At 42.6% G+C, this 18,567-nt stretch overlaps 1 protein-coding gene across 1 annotated transcript in view; it reads right to left on the bottom strand.

The window, feature by feature from the left end:
• The window catches only part of HCN4 (hyperpolarization activated cyclic nucleotide gated potassium channel 4), a 119,854-nt gene that overhangs the window by 38,375 nt on the left and 62,912 nt on the right, over positions 1 to 18,567 (bottom strand). The window lies entirely within an intron of this gene.

Raw genomic sequence — 18,567 nt, 5'->3', positions numbered from 1 at the left:
GTTGGGGGATGGGAAATATGAAGTAGATTGGGAGCTGTGGATGAGGATTTCAGAGGGGCTTGAAGGTGCGTTGTGTAACAAGAGGTTACAGCTGAATGATATTTATAGATCTATCACACAGCATTGGATAAAATGTGCTGTAGCGCTCTCTCATTTCACTAGATATCATGCAGGTAAACATGTCACATTTCATATTTCAGTTTTCGCAGGAACATGAAGAACTTTTAATATCTGTAAAATAATGTATGTTTCATATTAAGGCTTCAATTTACATTATTGCATAGACTATTGCAAAAAATAATGTTGGCTTGGTTTGGTATGGCCTGAATTATTTCTGGAAGGAAACAGGGTTTGGGTACATTCGGAGCAACATTGGGTTTATTATGTCCATTAATGCTAAATTCTTACAACTATCTGCCCTTCAGCTATTTGCTGAAATCTATAGATCATTTTAAAGACCCTACATACAGAGGAATGCTGAACATATTTCTTTTGGGATCCAGTCATCTAGGAGAGGAATTCAAAGGTAACTGTGGAAAATTGCGACTTATAGGGATGGCACACTGTCATATCTCATAGATGTTTCCGCAATGAACTGTGCATGGCAGACCCAGCTGTTAACCCTCCTCAACATCTTAGCTGGCACAATGCTTGAGGATAAATCCTTGTGGGTGCCAGTGATGTGCAGGACATGTGTCTGACCGTGCCGACATCATACATTGCCCAGTATGACCAATTGTTATGTTTAGACGGAACATAAGGAAGGTGTGAATATTATAAATGGGTGCGATTATGAATGATATAAACCCAAGAGCACCATCCACAATACAGATGTAGTATTTTATATGATCGTCTTTATGTAAAGTAATCTGATTGTTCAATACAATAACTAAGAATGACGTGTCTTACAAATGATGATTTAGACATTTAGCAATGGGAATGTATCAGCACTGCAGTGAAGGATTGGCTTACACTTACTGCAATAAAGCAATGTGCTCTTTTTTGCTATTATTTTCATTGCTGACCGTACTTGTACATTCTGCAGTTCTGGACTTTAACCCATTCCATAGCACATGTGCATTGCAGGTTTCAACTGCCTGCTTTCACGGGGACTTTTGCTATTGTTTGTCTTCTCTGTCTTTTCAATGAGAGTTGCGTATACAATACAGGCAGTGAACGTGACTGATGCAATGTTCACGTGGATTCCGTCAGGATTTAGGAGCGGATTCTAATCTAAGTCTAACCAAAATATTGTAGTATTCTGGAGACAGTGAAAGGAGTATTCAATGCAATGATCTATGTATGCATGTCTAAGTATCACTAATACAGCGACTGTAATACTTCTGAATTTCGCCCTAGTACATGCCTTAAAGGCATCTCACAGAAGGTCTAGTGATGTAGATCCATCATTATTTGTTCAATATTGTTCATAAGAAAGAATGACCTTGTAACCACACAGTATTTAACCGCTATATCTTAGAGTCATCAGGGAAAGCTTCAGCAATAGCAGGATCGCAGAATAGTCTGAAATACCGCTAAGGGAATACTTAATATTTATATCGAACGAACATTCCTAGAAATCAATACCAGGTTAACCCTGGACAGTCTTTTATCTAAATATTATATAACTAATATAAAATATAGGTGAGTGTTTTGCTACAGCAAAAACATTAAAGGGGTTGTCCAGGATAACTATAAAACCCTACACTAATGTAAACACCCTCCCCTTGCCTACTTTCTAAATTATATAATTAATCCAAAACGTATAGTTACATTTTGTGATTATCTGGTGACGATCCATTTCCCCATTTCCGGAAACAGATTTTCAGTACTACTTACCCCATACACTCCATCAAACTTACCTATCTTCTTTCTGTCTAGGCTTCCTTTTCTGGGGAACAGCTCCTCTTCCTTCGTTGACATTGGCACGCGCATGCGCAACAGAGCCAGAGTCCTGGCATAGCGCTGAAGCCCACACTACATCTCTATTGCATATGAAAATACCAACATGGCATTATTGAATGGGTATGGCACAGAGAAACTCAAATACATGTGTACATTATGTCATAACCCATCAAACAAACTAACACCTACCACACATGTCATGCCACCATATACCAAAAAAGGGAAACACATACCTTATATATTTACAAATGCTTCTTTTCTCTGTGGCAGTCTTTTTATGCGTGAACCTATACTTTACGCAGAACTTTATTATTTATACTTAGATACATGTGCTGTATGCTGTTAATATATAAATAAATAAATTATATATATATATATATATATATATATATATATATATATATATATTTTTTTAATGGTATTAGGTATTTGGTAATTGGCTAACTGATTGCATTCATTCCCCCCTGCCTATTATGTGTCCGCTGCTGTCAGTCTGGCACCTTTTTATTGTATTGTGTCAACTTTGATTTTAGATTTAATCAAGTTTTATTTAAGTTTTTCAAGTGTATAACGTCAAAAAGTGACAAAGGGTGGAACAAAGTGCAAAACAGGAAGCTGTGCGGCACCATATTGCAAGGCTAACCAGGGCCGCAGGCTGTATTTTGTGTTTATATGTGATATTTATCTTTAAAAAAATTATTTGATACTTTTTCTAATACATATTAGTTATTTTGAGTACCACATTCCCTTCTCTTGTTGTGTGTATGTACATCTCTATTGCGTAAGCTGGGAGCCTGAGCTTTAGAGCTGTATTGAAGGCTAAGGCACAGTGCTATGCACTTGCAGTAAAAAAAGATGAGGAGGAGCTGTTCCCCGCAGAAGGAAGACAGGTAGAAGATAGGTAAAGTATAATAGGATAGGGGGTGGGCTGAGGGAGTTGGGAAGGGCTAGCAGTGGGAGGAATAGCCGGCGAGACAGGAAGTGGGTGTTTGAGAGGGATAGGGAGGAGTGAGAGGGAGATAGTGTGAGAGCCTACAACTACCAGAATGCATTGCAGCAGAAACTACTGGAAAAACCCAGATATCACTCAATACGCTGCTAAAGTTATATGGGTGCACTTATTACACCATTACTAGCACCAACAGACCTTTTTTAAAAAAAAATAAAAAATAATAATAATAATAATAATTTTTGCCCAGAAAACCCCCTTAAGGTTTGGTTCACACTGCATTTATTATGCATGTTGTTCTGCCCTTACACAGTATAAATGTTAATAGGACACTGGAGATGGCTTCAACTCTTGTTCAAACAAATATCTACACACACTTTCAGACGCTTGAACTGAAGTCGGATTACAGCTGAAGTCAAAGAACAGTCCAGCCTGGGTATATGTATGGTGTGAGCACAAGACTCCGGGATTCACATATTCCCAACACACTACGGAGAGACAAATATCTGCAGTGTTTTTGGAAAAAAGTCAGTGGGGCAGATTTAGAAACAGTGCCTGAGTTTTAGTACAAAAGACTAAACAATATTAAAATGTGCCAGATTTATTAGTTTGATGCTGATGCAGTTTGATATATCTGGTGCATGGTTAGACTGGTCTAATATTACACCACTTATTAGTTTGTTTACTAATTTTGGTGTATTTTTTGTGCACAGCATCACACCTTAAACCTCACCCCCTTTTCAAATAAACACCACCCTCTTTCATACACATTGTAAAAGTGTTTAATTGTTTCATGCAGCAAAAAAGCGCTGCAGAGAAAACCATGGCTGCATCACATCGAGGTTTCCATGCAACGCTTTCTGCTTCAATTATACCTATACTTAAGGAAACGCTAGCGGTTTCCTTATAATTGATATGCTGTGATTTCAAAAACCACAATAGTTTTGGAAATCACAGCATGTCCAGTATGCGTATTTTACTGCAAATTTTATTCACTAGAATCCCATCCACTTTGCTATGACTGTAAAACGCTGCGTTTTTTTCCGCGGCATTTACTCCACATGGGGTCCCGGCGTAAAACACTAATAAATGTGGCAATCAGCATAGTAGACAGTTCACAAGAATTCACAAGAATCCCATCTACAGTTTCTTATATTGATGGCATAGCCTATAGACTTAATTGGGGCAGCACTAAATCTACTGTAGTAAGTGAGCAGCTCGATTCATGTACAGAAGATCTCAGGTGTTGGACCCTAACATTTCTGATATCGAAGGCTTATCCTAAGGACATGTATAACTATTCCAGTGGTGGCTGAGCCTCTGCAACTTAACCATGTGTTGCCACAGACTACCACATGAATGGTCAGTGAGCTATCAAGGTTTTTCCCGGATAGCACCCTGACCCATTCATTTCTATGGGCCCATACACATGCTCGATGGAGACCCAAACATTAGTGTGAAACTAGCATAAGGCAAGGAAGCTAATTTTGTGATTAAAAAGCCAAGGGCTATAAAGCAATGAGGAATAACCTGGTGTTATACAAGTAAGAAAAATAACAAAAAACCTAGCAAGCCCCCTTTTACTAAAGCGCTATCATTTTGGTGGTCTTGCTGGTCTTTGCCTCTATTATTATATAAAACTGTACATATAATGAAAGCATAGCACATAAGAGTCAGGAAAACCATCCAATAGCATATATATGACTCTAAGTAAATAGGCCAATCATGAAAAACATGTCCTGACCAAAAAATGTATGGAATCAAAACAGAAGCAGACTCAAAAAGTCCAATAGATCAAGACATTAAACATATAAATATATTTATTAATGAAAAATATCTAAAAATATATAAACATAGAAAATACACACATAGAGACTAACAATGCATACTGTACAAAAACAGGGCAATCCAAGAGGGAAACCTATGGCACAGATCAACGTATGAGACTGATAAGTAACCAACATCAATATCCTTCGTGTATTGTAGCAACACAGATGTGTAAAACAAAGGAAAAATGTGGACCAAAAGATCCATTCATAACCATTGAGGCAGCTAAGTAGTAGGATAGAATGTCTATCTAAATATATGTATGTAACAAATGTCGTGCCGTGGCCTCAGCTATAGATCAGTCTCTGGCATGTACATAAACTTTTTAGCAATGTAGCTTACCCATATCTTAATGATCAAGAGTGCTCACATAGGACCCCACCATGTGGATAGAGCCCGCCCGACACGCGTTTCAGCACGTGACACCGGCCTTCTTCCTGATATTGATGTTGGTTACTTATCAGTCTCATACGTTGATCTGTGCCATAGGTTTCCCTCTTAGATTGCCCTGTTTTTGTACAGTATGCATTGTTAGTCTCTATGTGTGTATTTTCTATGTTTATATATTTTTAGATATTTTTCATTAATAAATATATTTATATTTATATGTTGAATGTCTTGATCTATTGGACTTTTTGAGTCTGCTTCTGTTTTGATATAAAACTGTACAGTAGATACAATGGACCACTTGTGAATGAGTTACTCTTTGGATATTTGTGCATTTATGCAGGTGATGCCTTGGATTGTTACAGAATTTTGCCTATTTCAGCTTTAATACTTTTTAATAGTGGTAGTTCAACATCTGTTGCCTGTGACTCAAGATACCTAAAGATACGGCTAAACAGAATAATAAACTCTACATACCATACAATAAGACAACTCAAGAACCTATATTTGGAGGGGAATGCACTTGATGTCTGTATATGACATGCCAAGTGGTCCTTGGCAGTCCTACATAAAGAGAAAAGATCAGTTTATTTTTTCTGACAATCAGTATTATGTGTCTTTATAGGGATATAAATAGGGCCGTATAGGAATAAAGAACTGCCACATGTCTCATAAGAAGCAAGAAGGTATATAACATAAATGACAAACAGAAGACAAGCTAGTCATTTTTCTCTTTTCCAGTCTGGCAGTTAGGAACAAGAAGCTGGCAGGTCATTTCTTCCCATGGAGTGGAAGAGATAGCAGGAGATCAGTGAAACATTTATTTCTGTGTTCACTGAAGGCAAAAACAGGTCTGGCAATGAAATCAGGCAAAGGTAATAGGACCTTGCTCCAATTATCTAAAGCATGATTCAAATCAACAATCAATGTAAGAACTCTGTAAGCGGCTCATTGGATTGGCTGGCCGGCCTGCAAAGCTAGATAGTTTGCTGATTTGTCTGTAATGTAGAGCAGCAGTGTATGGTCATTTTTGTGAACAGTCTAAATCCTCTTCAGATACGTGTTAAAATGTCAATTTGGTGCATCATGTGATTATTCCGAAAAAAATATATACATATCCAAAACTCATCCTAGATGCAAAGAGTTACTAATTGATCCTGAAACACTACCAGATACAAACCGGATGATTATAATGACACCTACAGTGCTATGTATATGTTTCAGGCAGGTGTGGACAAAATGATAAAAAAGTAAGAATTCTAAATAGAAGTGTTAATAATTTTGCTAATTAACAAAAATAAACTAAATGAGAGAACAAAAAGAGAAATAATTGATATTTGGTATGACCAGCCTTCAAAGAACCATCAATTTTTCTACAATTATACATATTTTTGGAAGGAACTCAGCAGGGAGGTTGTTCCAAACATCTTGGAGAACTTACCACTGATCTGTGTATGTAGGCTTGCTCAAATCCTTCTGTCTCTTCAAGTAATTTCAAACAGACTTAACAATGTTGTGATCAGGGCTCTGTGCCATATCATCAATTCCAGGGGTCCTTCTCCAAAGGGCGGTCACACCAAATATTGATTTGATTTGACTCAGATTTCTATTTAATTAATTCACTTCATTTTATTAATTGACAAAAATAAATTATTAACTCTTCTCTTTTTTGTAAGTATTCTTAATTTGTACATTTTTCTTCCCTTTAATTGCCTAAAACACTTGCACAGTACTGAATATCAATTTCATATGTATAGATAGATAACTAGAAAACTAAAAAAAAGGATGTGAACTATTTATGATGGACAGATTAATAATTGGGTAAAAGTTAGCTTTTACGCTAGCTGCATGCAAGCGACCAGCATAAAATACGCCAGCCTGGATGAATAGCCCTTTTACATTGAGATTTTTTTTTCTGCAGTGTCTTAACTGGGATTTGTTTTAACTCCCACCCAATAAACTGCTACTTTGGTTTGCAGAAGGTTAGTCACTGGTTATTCTGCCTCAGGTAACCAGCTGTGAAGTCAGCAAGTGTGAAAAATTTGGCAAATTTATTAATGTAATAATTTCAGTGTCTGGAAAAGAGAACATTGTGCACCATTATTCATAAATCTACCAATAGTATACATAGCATTGTTGCAACATTTGAAATATCATGCAAAGGGTTAAAATTACTGGTACTAAGTTTTAGACTGTGCAAACAGCAAATGCCAGCCTGCTGCAGATTTCTCTACACTCCCCAATGTGGCTTTCAACCTTTGACATGGTGTGAGTTTAAAAAAACAGAGAGTTACTTTGTGCTGCATTTAAAAAAAAAATTTAAATAAGAAATATCTAAATCCCATCCACTTATTTGCAAATGTAAATTTGCAGAAACTATGTGTGTCCCCACCCTATGGGCTTATTTACATGTCCAATTTTAGTGGATGAGTGATTTCTGTTAAAGGGGTTGTCCCGTCACAAGGATCCTATCTATAATGCTTGTGATAGGGACATCAATGGATCCCTCCGTATGTTGTAGAGGTCCTAATTAGAGATTAGATCGCAGGCCTGCAGAAGTCACACGCACACAGCTGATGGTGTACCAAGTGAATTCTAATTTTATTGTAAGAAAAAGGTAGTTTAAATACATTACAGACAAAGAGCTGGCTTGGCTATTCTAATCAATACAACATGATTGGTCATAGAGATATAAGACAAGCCTGGCACATGGCTATTGGCTGAGGCTCATTCTAATCTGCATCTCATTATAGCTTTCCACACTGGGATGGACTTTCCCATGAAACAAAGAAGGATTCAAAATACTTATGTGTGAGCTAACATCCCAGACTATGTCTATATGTATATATCATGGCAAAAGAGATAAGATGACACGTTCCATAGACCCTGTGTCTATACACACTCTAAGTGACCTTCATATACCATAAAATATGACAGAGTGCCCAGATACCATAAGATTAATACTTTTGTTGGTTATGTGTCCATACATCATGTAAAGGAGGTAAGAGATATACAAAGTCAGCTGCATCTTCTCAAAATGAGGCCCTTGAGAGATAAGGATTAGCAACCTATGCATTAACGTTCATTATCACATTCCTTAAAGTCTAACAAGGGGCCTCCTTGACTTAAGCAGAAAAATACATACTTATACAGTTTATATGTGAAAGAGTACAAGATGGCTGCCAAAATACAAAGATGGAGGACTTAACTCTAACACTTGTTAATGTGAATGTAAGACTTTTCCTAAATACATTGCTTCAGCAAAATTGCTTTGTTTGGCCACTATATTACTTTATTCATTTTTTTGTGTTCACAGCCCTGACCTAGCTGCTCCTGAGTCAAGTGATGTGTCTGCCTGCTCTGAGGGGGGAGGGAGGAGGGGCTAAGTGCACGGGAGCGAGCCTGGAGGGGGTTAACCCTTTGAAGCCAGCAGCGGCAGAAGCGATGCTGCTATTCCGGGGCGGGGGGCGGAGGAGCGGAATAACAGCATCGCTTCTGCCGCTGCTTGCTTCATGCAGGGCAGAAGCATAGCGATGTTGCTGGCTTCACCTGTGCCGGCGTCTAACTCCCCGGCATCCGCTGTAATAGGCGGATGCTGGGGACTGTTAGACGCCGGCACAGGCACATCGCTATGCTTCTGCCCTGCATGTAGCCAGCAGCGGCAGAAGCGATGCTGTTATTCCGCTCCGCTCCGGGGTCACATATACAAAGCCAAGCGGCGAGATGCCGCCGGCCCTGCGTGCGCGCTCATACACCAGTCTAACCTTCACAATGCGAATACAGACCCGCAGGGTGTCGGGTCTGTATTTGCATTGTGAAGGCTAGACTGGTCTATGAGCGCGCACGCAGGGCCGGCGGCATCTCGCTGCTTGGCTTTGCATATGTGACCCCGCCCACCAATGACGAAACAAAGCCGGAAGACAGAAGATTTTAGAGGAACGAAGACTGGTGAGTATGCGACGTGGGAATACCCCTTTAAAGACTAATGCTTGGTTCATACATCAGTATGCCAAAAAGGCACTGTGGGAAAAACCGCAGCGGCATGGTTTTTCCCACAGAGGTTGGTGCAATGTCCAAATCAGGTCAAGGTCCATCTATCTAGATTTGCCCCAAGGTATGATAAGAAGAAAAGAAAATTGGCCTTAAACACATCTAACGATTAACACTAGGTTCACACCAACATTTGACCATTCCATTAAAATCGTCAGATAGAAAAGTCCTGCAAAAATTACTTTTTTCTCTCCACCAATATCAGAATAAAATTGTCGGAACCCTGGCAGACCCTGTTATAGTCTATGGGTCCAAGGGTCTCCGCATGTAACCACTTATTAAGCAGACAGGATTTCTGTCCTATGGGTCTGCATGCTAACTCAAGGGACAGAAACCCGAACGCTAGTGTGAACCTAGCATTAGTCAGTTGAATCTCCAGATAAACTATTGGGGATTGGCCTTCTTGAATAGAAAAGATGAGGAAGGGGAGGAATCTTCTGTAGATGGTAAAGACATGTTTAGAGCCTCAGATTTTTGAAAATTTACCTGATAATGAGATAAACTTATGTTGAGGGATAATTCCTGGAGCGAATGCAGCAGGGATATCTGTGCTAGATATGAAAACAACAAATTGCCCACATACGCGGCCGTAAATCGATGTTTTATTCATACGCAAATGAGAGGAAAGTGCTTTGGGGGTAAGCTTCCGCTCTAGATTCCCAGACAAACAATCATCTCTACAAGGTACTGAGATTGGGTTTGTAAAAAAATGTACTGCTGACACTCTTTAACCCCTTAACGACCAAGGACATACTATTACCTCCTTGGTCGCCAGGGGATATACATATATACGTAAAGAGTAGAGATGAGCGAACAGTGTTCTATCGAACACATGTTCGATCGGATATCAGGGTGTTCGCCATGTTCGAATCGAATCGAACACCACGTGGTAAAGTGCGCCAAAATTCGATTCCCCTCCCACCTTCCCTGGCGCCTTTTTTGCACCAATAACAGCGCAGGGGAGGTGGGACAGGAACTACGACACTGGGGGCATTGAAAAAAATTGGAAAAAGTCATTGGCTGCCGAAATCAGGTGACCTCCATTTTAGACGAATAGTGGATTTCAAATCCGGGTCATATGAGAATGTGAACTTTGTGACTATGAGACAGGGATAGCTGTACAGGCAGGGATAGCTAGGGATAACCTTTATTTAGGGGGGAATGTTATTAAAAATAACTTTTTGGGGCTCTATCGGGTGTGTAATTGTGATTTTTGTGAGATAAACTTTTTCCCATAGGGATGCATTGGCCAGCGCTGATTGGCCGAATTCCGTACTCTGGCCAATCAGTGCTGGCCAATGCATTCTATTAGCTTGATGAAGCAGAGTGTGCACAAGGGTTCAAGCGCACCCTCGGCTCTGATGTAGCAGAGCCGAGGCTGCACAAGGGTTCAAGCGCACCCTCGGCTCTGATGTAGGAGAGCCGAGGGTGCACTTGAACCCTTGTGCACCCTCAGCTCTGCTACATCAGAGCCGAGGGTGCGCTTGAACCCTTGTGCACACTCTGCTTCATCAAGCTAATAGAATGCATTGGCCAGCGCTGATTGGCCAATGTATTCTATTAGCCTGATGAAGTAGAGCTGAATGTGTGTGCTAAGCACACACATTCAGCTCTACTTCATCGGGCTAATAGAATGCATTGGCCAGCGCTGATTGGCCAGAGTACGGAACTCGACCAATCAGCGCTGGCTCTGCTGGAGGAGGCGGAGTCTAAGATCGCTCCACACCAGTCTCCATTCAGGTCCGACCTTAGACTCCGCCTCCTCCGGCAGAGCCAGCGCTGATTGGCCGAAGGCTGGCCAATGCATTCCTATGCGAATGCAGAGACTTAGCAGTGCTGAGTCAGTTTTGCTCAACTACACATCTGATGCACACTCGGCACTGCTACATCAGATGTAGCAATCTGATGTAGCAGAGCCGAGGGTGCACTAGAACCCCTGTGCAAACTCAGTTCACGCTAATAGAATGCATTGGCCAGCGCTGATTGGCCAATGCATTCTATTAGCCCGATGAAGTAGAGCTGAATGTGTGTGCTAAGCACACACATTCAGCACTGCTTCATCAAGCCAATACAATGCATTAGCCAGTGCTGATTGGCCAGAGTACGGAATTCGGCCAATCAGCGCTGGCTCTGCTGGAGGAGGCGGAGTCTAAGGTCGCTCCACACCAGTCTCCATTCAGGTCCGACCTTAGACTCCGCCTCCTCCGGCAGAGCCAGCGCTGATTGGCCGAAGGCTGGCCAATGCATTCCTATGCGAATGCATACTTAGCAGTGCTGAGTCAGTTTTGCTCAACTACACATCTGATGCACACTCGGCACTGCTACATCAGATGTAGCAATCTGATGTAGCAGAGCCGAGGGTGCACTAGAACCCCTGTGCAAACTCAGTTCACGCTAATAGAATGCATTGGCCAGCGCTGATTGGCCAATGCATTCTATTAGCCCGATGAAGTAGAGCTGAATGTGTGTGCTAAGCACACACATTCAGCACTGCTTCATCAAGCCAATACAATGCATTAGCCAGTGCTGATTGGCCAGAGTACGGAATTCGGCCAATCAGCGCTGGCTCTGCTGGAGGAGGCGGAGTCTAAGGTCGGACCTGAATGGAGACTGGTGTGGAGCGATCTTAGACTCCGCCTCCTCCAGCAGAGCCAGCGCTGATTGGTCGAGTTCCGTACTCTGGCCAATCAGCGCTGGCCAATGCATTCTATTAGCCCGATGAAGTAGAGCTGAATGTGTGTGCTTAGCACACACATTCAGCTCTACTTCATCAGGCTAATAGAATACATTGGCCAATCAGCGCTGGCCAATGCATTCTATTAGCTTGATGAAGCAGAGTGTGCACAAGGGTTCAAGCGCACCCTCGGCTCTGATGTAGCAGAGCTGAGGGTGCACAAGGGTTCAAGTGCACCCTCGGCTCTCCTACATCAGAGCCGAGGGTGCGCTTGAACCCTTGTGCACACTCTGCTTCATCAAGCTAATAGAATGCATTGGCCAGCACTGATTGGCCAGAGTACGGAATTCGGCCAATCAGCGCTGGCCAATGCATTCTATTAGCCCGATGAAGTAGAGCTGAATGTGTGTGCTAAGCACACACATTCAGCACTGCTTCATCACGCCAATACAATGCATTAGCCAGTGCTGATTGGCCAGAGTACGGAATTCGGCCAATCAGCGCTGGCTCTGCTGGAGGAGGCGGAGTCTAAGATCGCTCCACACCAGTCTCCATTCAGGTCCGACCTTAGACTCCGCCTCCTCCAGCAGAGCCAGCGCTGATTGGTCGAGTTCCGTACTCTGGCCAATCAGCGCTGGCCAATGCATTCTATTAGCCCGATGAAGTAGAGCTGAATGTGTGTGCTTAGCACACACATTCAGCTCTACTTCATCGGGCTAATAGAATGCATTGGCCAGCGCTGATTGGCCGAATTCCGTACTCTGGCCAATCAGCACTGGCTAATGCATTGTATTGGCTTGATGAAGCAGTGCTGAATGTGTGTGCTTAGCACACACATTCAGCTCTACTTCATCGGGCTAATAGAATGCATTGGCCAATCAGCGCTGGCCAATGCATTCTATTAGCGTGAACTGAGTTTGCACAGGGGTTCTAGTGCACCCTCGGCTCTGCTACATCAGATTGCTACATCTGATGTAGCAGTGCCGAGTGTGCATCAGATGTGTAGTTGAGCAAAACTGACTCAGCACTGCTAAGTCTGCATTCGCATAGGAATGCATTGGCCAGCCTTCGGCCAATCAGCGCTGGCTCTGCCGGAGGAGGCGGAGTCTAAGGTCGGACCTGAATGGAGACTGGTGTGGAGCGACCTTAGACTCCGCCTCCTCCAGCAGAGCCAGCGCTGATTGGCCGAATTCCGTACTCTGGCCAATCAGCACTGGCTAATGCATTGTATTGGCTTGATGAAGCAGTGCTGAATGTGTGTGCTTAGCACACACATTCAGCTCTACTTCATCGGGCTAATAGAATGCATTGGCCAGCGCTGATTGGCCGAATTCCGTACTCTGGCCAATCAGCACTGGCTAATGCATTGTATTGGCTTGATGAAGCAGTGCTGAATGTGTGTGCTTAGCACACACATTCAGCTCTACTTCATCGGGCTAATAGAATGCATTGGCCAATCAGCGCTGGCCAATGCATTCTATTAGCGTGAACTGAGTTTGCACAGGGGTTCTAGTGCACCCTCGGCTCTGCTACATCAGATTGCTACATCTGATGTAGCAGTGCCGAGTGTGCATCAGATGTGTAGTTGAGCAAAACTGACTCAGCACTGCTAAGTCTGCATTCGCATAGGAATGCATTGGCCAGCCTTCGGCCAATCAGCGCTGGCTCTGCCGGAGGAGGCGGAGTCTAAGGTCGGACCTGAATGGAGACTGGTGTGGAGCGACCTTAGACTCCGCCTCCTCCAGCAGAGCCAGCGCTGATTGGCCGAATTCCGTACTCTGGCCAATCAGCACTGGCTAATGCATTGTATTGGCTTGATGAAGCAGTGCTGAATGTGTGTGCTTAGCACACACATTCAGCTCTACTTCATCGGGCTAATAGAATGCATTGGCCAGCGCTGATTGGCCGAATTCCGTACTCTGGCCAATCAGCACTGGCTAATGCATTGTATTGGCTTGATGAAGCAGTGCTGAATGTGTGTGCTTAGCACACACATTCAGCTCTACTTCATCGGGCTAATAGAATGCATTGGCCAATCAGCGCTGGCCAATGCATTCTATTAGCGTGAACTGAGTTTGCACAGGGGTTCTAGTGCACCCTCGGCTCTGCTACATCAGATTGCTACATCTGATGTAGCAGTGCCGAGTGTGCATCAGATGTGTAGTTGAGCAAAACTGACTCAGCACTGCTAAGTCTGCATTCGCATAGGAATGCATTGGCCAGCCTTCGGCCAATCAGCGCTGGCTCTGCCGGAGGAGGCGGAGTCTAAGGTCGGACCTGAATGGAGACTGGTGTGGAGCTATCTTAGACTCCGCCTCCTCCAGCAGAGCCAGCACTGATTGGTCGAGTTCCGTACTCTGGCCAATCAGCACTGGCCAATGCATTTCTATGGGGAAAAGTTAGCTTGCGAAAATCGCAAACTGACAGGGATTTCCATGAAATAAAGTGACTTTTATGCCCCCAGACATGCTTCCCCTGCTGTCCCAGTGTCATTCCAGGGTGTTGGTATCATTTCCTGGGGTGTCATAGTGGACTTGGTGACCCTCCAGACACGAATTTGGGTTTCCCCCTTAACGAGTTTATGTTCCCCATAGACTATAATGGGGTTCGAAACCCATTCGAACACTCGAACAGTGAGCGGCTGTTCGAATCGAATTTCGAACCTCGAACATTTTAGTGTTCGCTCATCTCTAGTAAAGAGCTCAGGAGTTGACACCGATCACAACTGTTAACACTTTAGTTGCCTTGGTTAAACATGACAACAGCAAATAAAGTGCGCAGGCGTCAAGGGTGACACATTTTTTTTTTATTTTGCAGTTTTTAAAAGGTATCAAAATATTACAATAACTATATAAATTTATTATAGTGGTGTTCGAACTGCCCCAAAGAATAGAGGCAACATGTCATTTTACCACACAGCAAATGCTGTAAGGGTCCATTCACATGGAGTAAACGTGTTTTAATTTTGGCAAAATACACGTGTAAAAAAAACACGTCAAAAAACATGTAAAAAAACCATGTCAAAATACACGTCTAAAATGTCATCGAAGTCAATAGGAGTCTTATTTTTACACATGTATTCTTTACACATGTATTTTGCCAAAATGAGTGCAGGTTTACTCAGTGTGAATGGACCCTAAAAATTAAACTGATACACAGATACGCAAAAAACAAAATTGGCCCAGTCTTTAAAGGGTTAAGTCACAGACTGCACGGACATCTACAGACCTTTCTACTAATCTACTGTATGGGTCAATGACGTGAAAAATGGACCAAACGCAGACAGCATACAACCTGAAAATTAAGCAGGATCATGTGCCATACTTGATTACATGAACATCACGTCTGCTCAAAGCAGATGTGTGAATAAGCCCTAAGGCCTGTTGGAGACGACTGTGGCCGTGCTCAGCGTACTATCTGTGTATTTCACGTATCGCATACTGACCCATTCTTTTCTATGGGCCCGTACACAAGACTGTGGAATTCATGGTCCCATGTGCGGGCAAGACAATCCAGGCCGCAAAATATAGAATAGTTCCTATTCCTGTCCTAGTTTATGGCTCTTGCTTTTGTGGCTCCTATTCATATAATAACAGTAGCTGTGGAATCACAGCCCGTGCTCGGGTGACACACGAGAGACATCCCCGTGTCCCCCTTGTGTCGCCTCTGCTTTTAGCACCCAATATTTAGCACCCGAGGGGTGCCCGTTTTCATGAATCCATCATACACTGCAGAGTATGGGAGGATCCGTGAAAACAGACAAATAGAGCATGAGTTCTATTTTGACAGCTTGTTACAAAGGACCGTCAAAATATGTCATGTGAACGCCATGTAATCTTGTGACAGCCTTTAAAGGGGTTGTCCCATCTCAAGGATCCTGTCTATACTGGTATCTTATGTAAATTGAAGACTTTTCCTAAAAGGACAGTAACTAATGGCTATCAGTTACTGTCCGTTATATGTCCGTGCCCATAGACCTCAATGTTAAAAAAATAACGGACACTTACTGTCCGTTTTTTCAAACGAACAGAAAAGTCCTGCGTGCAGGATTTTTTTGTCCGCTTGAAAAAACAAACTTTGGTGTAAATGGACACTAAAGGACACAAATGGACTAGAAAGGACACAAGATAAAATTCCATTGAAACGAATGGAAATTGCAAACGGACCAGCTAGTGTCTGTTGCTAAAATCTTGTACGGACAATAGCCACGGACACTGCTGAGCATACATCAACGGTAATGAGAACACTCCCTAACAGGGAAACTGCTTAAATAGTGAGATGGGAAAATCCCCTTAATAAAATGTCTGTTATATTTATTTTCAATGTCATGAGAATGTAGTATAAGGACTGGAGTCCGATGTAGCATAAGCATTGCGATTCGGCAAAAAACGCAGCGTTTTTCAGCAACGCGGATCGGATACTGGCTAATCCCTTCCACACATTGCAGAAACATATCCATAGTGGAAATGCTGCGATTTAAAAAACCGTTATGTTTTTGAAAATCACAGAATGTCAATTATAAATACAGAAACGCTGGCGTTTTCCATATAGGTATAATAGAAGCAGAAAGTCTGCAGATGTACACTCTGCAGACTTTCTGTAAAATGCGCTGTGGAAAAAAAACATTTGTGTGTTTCCACCGTGTATTTTTTTCCGCAGCATTTTTTGGCTGCAGCTCACTACGCGGAGCCTTAGGCTAAGTCTAGAATAACATACAGTTCATAAGCAGCAGATTTGTTGCAAAACATTCTGCAGCTGTCCCATTTATCTATCTGGAATTCATGTGCTTACCGCTGATGTAACCCTATTCAGATGCTTAAACATGCTGAAATAACAGTGGCTGTAAAGGAGCCCTTACAGTGAAAAAGGTGAAGGATTTCTCAGATGTATTTGGTAGCAACCTCAGCAGAAATGGGGACTGCACAGGCTACGAGTCCAAGCAGTTTAGAACATGCTGCGTCTGGAAAACAATACAATTAGTGCACAATGAGCACTAAAGCAGGAAATAAATTCATGACATATGCACGAAACTAAATCCCTGACAACTCACCTGTGAAACACAATTTAACAATTTCTGAATGCGAAAGATTAGAAGTATGCTACTACATAAATGCCTTTTTAGCAAAAACGTACTCCATGAGATAAGCCATATTAACTTTTACTTGTAACCCTTTCATACCAATATCTGCTTGCTATAATGAAGTAAGGGGAAATAAAATGCAAATTCCCTAGCTATTGTTACACATAAACTAGATCTGAAAAACCAGAAGAAATACTGCTTAGCCTTGTCCATCATGACTTTAGGTTAAGGAATTGAATAAATACTCTATTAGCTTTTACTCACAGACTGTGAATGGAAAATCTTACAGATACAGAGATATAGCCTGCAACTCATCTGATCCGTCAGGATAATCTGACACCTCAGCAATAGACACATTACGAGGTGGACTGCGACTTTCTCTAGATGAGTGTGTACTGTACAAGTATGGACACACAGTGCAGCATTATACTGTAGGGAGGCCATTTTGGGACATTATTCTGCATGTAAAAGATACTTTGGAACATTATACTGTGTGAAGGGACCACTATGGAACAATATACTTGGTGAAGGGATACTGTAGGTAAATGGGACAGTAAAGGGACCATTTTACTGCGTGGTTGTCAGGAAAGGGAGCGTCATGTGGACCCCAAGTCAACAGTTTGCTATGGGGCCAAGGCTTTACTAGTAACACCCCTAGTTATGCTTATAGGAAATCCTTTTTAGGTGGGGGCCCCACGTTGCAAAAACGCAATGTTTTGGCCACGGTGGAAACAATGGTAGCAGCATAAACTGGTGCAGAATGTCTCGCAGCAGCCTCATATCCTTGTATATATACATGTACATATATGCTGTAGGTCATTCTGAGCAGTTGCTGTTGTGGAGAAGTTCAGGAATATCCACTGCTGGTTTCCTGCAATGTGATATAAGCAGCGGAGGCATCTATTGTGGAAGTATCTGAGATCTGTATAAAGAGTAGATATGGGGATGTAGGCAGTTTACTAATATATGGTCTCTAGAAGTTGTCTTGTTGAATCACATTGTGAAGTGCCAACCTTTATTAGCGCAGGGATACAAGCCCTTGCGGCATTTCTCATGTGACGTACAGCAGATCTGCGGTAAGACCGCAGAGGGAGATCCAATAGGTGAAGCAGGAAGAGGGTCGGCGTACATGGAAGAGAAATCTGAGAAATCTGAACGATCAATTGGTGCATGCCATCCCAAAAACCTCTCAGCGCAGGACAGCTCCAGAAAACATGTAGGAGCGTCCCATCCTCCGTGCCACAGTGCCAGCAAACAGGAGAGGAGGATGGGAAGATCTTATGTAGCCTAGACGGGACATGGTACCACCTAGTCACGATTTTGTAGCCCGCCTCCTGAAACTTACAAGCAATCGAACTCGTGAGCAAACTCCAGAATTCTGGCGCACTGCACATCTGAAAAAGACATGTCCAGGTCCGCTTCCTACTTGGATAAGAAGGAAGGTCTGTGGCCCAGAGGAGGGGAGACCAGTAACTGGTAAAAATCCGAGAGCGAGTGTCTGAGCAGGCCAGAGTCAGAACAGGCCTTCTCAAAAGTCGTGAGGGGCCTATCAAAGCCTGTGGAGCTGGGAAATGAGGAGAGGAAGTGGGAGAGCTGGAGGACCCTCCAACGGAGGACTCCCAACGGAGGGGGTTCAGGGTCCGAAAGCAAGTCACCATGTGTGTGCCAAGAGTTCTCAGATCGGAAATGTAAGGC

Source organism: Leptodactylus fuscus, chromosome 5 (assembly GCF_031893055.1).
Source record: "Leptodactylus fuscus isolate aLepFus1 chromosome 5, aLepFus1.hap2, whole genome shotgun sequence".
Lineage (NCBI taxonomy): Eukaryota > Metazoa > Chordata > Amphibia > Anura > Leptodactylidae > Leptodactylus > Leptodactylus fuscus.
This window is presented reverse-complemented; position numbering and strand designations above follow the sequence as displayed.